At 34.1% G+C, this 2,605-nt stretch overlaps 1 protein-coding gene across 3 annotated transcripts in view; it reads right to left on the bottom strand.

Moving 5' to 3' along the window:
* adamts6 (ADAM metallopeptidase with thrombospondin type 1 motif, 6) overlaps window positions 1–175 on the bottom strand; it is a 62,552-nt gene extending 62,377 nt beyond the window's left edge. For 2 of the 3 annotated variants that reach the window (XM_032539287.1, XM_032539288.1), the window contains exon 1: window positions 1–174. This exon is cut by the window's left edge and continues 548 nt beyond it. The gene's annotated coding sequence lies outside the window, so the exon portion shown is untranslated. The other variant, XM_032539289.1, reaches the window with a different exon arrangement.
* Window positions 176–2,605: the final 2,430 nt, after the last annotated feature.

Here is a 2,605-nt window from a genome sequence, read left to right as displayed (position 1 = left end):
TTTTAATTCAGGGGGGGGTGACGTCAGTGCAGATGTGCCTCTCTTCCATCAGCTGTGCGCATGTCTATCAGTGCTGCCCTGGAATAACACTAACTCACACAAAAACCCCAACTCTGTGAAGAATAGACCCCTAGTAAAGAAAGAGGAGGGGTTTAACATTCAGATCATTTGCTTGATACCACATTATAAGAGAACTTAGGAACATACTAGAGTTCAAATTACACAAGTATTAGCAACAAAGTGGAAAAAGTACATTTACTCTACTAAGACAATTTACTAAAGCCTTGTACTTATTAATGAATTTCCATTTTTCTGCTACTTTATACTTTTACTTCCCTACGTTTCAAAAAGAAGCATATTGTACTTTTTAACTCCCCTACAATAACATTACAATTTCAAATGAAAAATTAACATATGAGTTTAATACAATGATTAAGATTAAACTGGTGGATTTTAACCTTTTGGACTAGCAGTGGAGAGAAACTATTCAGATCTTTTACTCACATACATACATACAACACTGTTAAAATACCTTTTTGACAAGTTAACATAAAACGTATACTTAAAACATTAAAAGTAAAAGCAGAATTATAGAACTGGGAATGTTCTGCACTTATATAGTGATCTTCTAGGCTGATGCTGGTCAAGCTGGTTTGAACTCCTTTATATACGGTAGTTTAATCTATAACAATGCATTATATTCTAAAAGCTCATGTGTTTTAGAAGTATAATTGTAATTCACTGTAAGTATAATTGTCAAACATAATGCAGTGGAGTAAAAAGTACAATGTTTCCCTCTGATATGTAGTTAAGTATAAGTATAAAGTTGCATGAAAAGGAAATACAAGTACCTCAAATTTACACTTGAGTAAAGTACTTAAGTACATGTTACTTCTGGAGTAAAAGTAGCTCCACCTGGAGCAGCCACAACAGTAAAATGCTGCTTTAACATCAATGCTTTGGTATTAACAATGTAGTAATGTCATATAATAATATATCAAATGCCTATTTTTTTCCTCTTGATACATTAGGTACATTCTCCTCCTTTACTGTTAAGTAGGATTTTGAATGCAGGACCTATCTTTGTACTGTAGTCTTGTAGCTTATACTTTTTCTCAACTAAAGGATCGGAGCATTTCTTCCATCAGTGAACAAAATATACTTTAAGCATGAAAAGTAAATTAAAAACAATGCAGAATGGCAGTTGTCTGGGTTACATAATTATGTTTTCATAGGCAGTACTTTAATGTTTCAATTGATGGAGAAAAACAGCTCATTTTAAATACTTTTGGTGGTTTATCTATAATATTGCTTCATATTTTGTGAATTTACAGGTTTTGTATGAAAAATATCTTAATCTGTAGCTGATATTAATGTAGTGGAGGTAAAAAAGGACCATATTAGAAGAAGTGTAAAGTAGCATAAAATGGAAGTACCTCAAACTTATATAAGGGTAAATGTACTCTGTAAATCTGCTTACTGCTCGTATCCCTCTGTACAGAAGAGGTGATATCATGCAGTAGATGATCACCCAGCAACCGCAGAGATCAACAAGAAATAATATCTGAAAAAAATAGAACATAATCTGACATTTGTTTGGCACAATTTAACTAATGAAAACTGCTGACGGCTAACGTCTTTAACCCCGTTGAAATAAATAAATGACATATAGCCCCGGGTCTTTAGAGTATATTTTTGTATTGCCAGCAAGCATTCAGGTTTAGAGATTTGATGGCTTTTCTGTCTGGTGAAAAGGGTTTTCGGGGGTCTGCTGTGGAGTGCAGGCTAATGGCCGCCCCGTGTATTTTGGTGCAGTTCAGCCCCCGTCTATCTTTAGTCTGTAGGAAATTGAAAATCATGCCTACTCCTGAGTTTTAGTTACAGCTGCTCATTATGTAGCAGCCTGTGTCATTACAGTCAGGTTGTCATTACATGCTCTCCTGCACAGCCTGAGCAGGGGTCAGATAACGTGGGACGCAGCGCCACCGTGTGTCAGACAGGAGCATAGCAGGGATTTAAAATGCATAAAGCTCAAAACATGCTTTTAAAGGATTTACATTGAAGTAAAACATGCTCATATAATCATCAATCATTCTTTTTGACATGTGTACTCAAAGGCCATTCCCGTATAGATTGCTTACAATCTTCTTGGAAAGAGGACAAGGTGTGTCGGCCATATAACACATGATCTGATGTCTTAAACTTAACCCTTGTGTTGTCCTCCCGACAAAATTGAAAATCAACACTTTTACTGACGCTTTTTTATCAATGTTTTTAACTTTTTCTAACATTCTTGTTGCCTTTTTTCTATTGTTTGTCCCATTTTCAACACTACATAACACTAATTTATTAACTTCAGTTTTACAGTTATTTTTGGAATTTATGTTCAATAAACCTCATTGATAGGAAATTGCACCTAATGTTTGAGTTAGAAAAACAGAAATTTTGAATTATTTAGACTAAAATTAAATGAATGTATGTTGATGGATAGAATACGTCCACTTTTACTCAACACTATTTCAAAACCACTTCAATTTTTTTTCAAATGCTATAAAATTGAATAAATTAATGAAAGTAGAGATTTGTACTTGCCAAAGAGCGTTGT

This window comes from Etheostoma spectabile, chromosome 16 (assembly GCF_008692095.1).
Source record: "Etheostoma spectabile isolate EspeVRDwgs_2016 chromosome 16, UIUC_Espe_1.0, whole genome shotgun sequence".
Lineage (NCBI taxonomy): Eukaryota > Metazoa > Chordata > Actinopteri > Perciformes > Percidae > Etheostoma > Etheostoma spectabile.
This window is presented reverse-complemented; position numbering and strand designations above follow the sequence as displayed.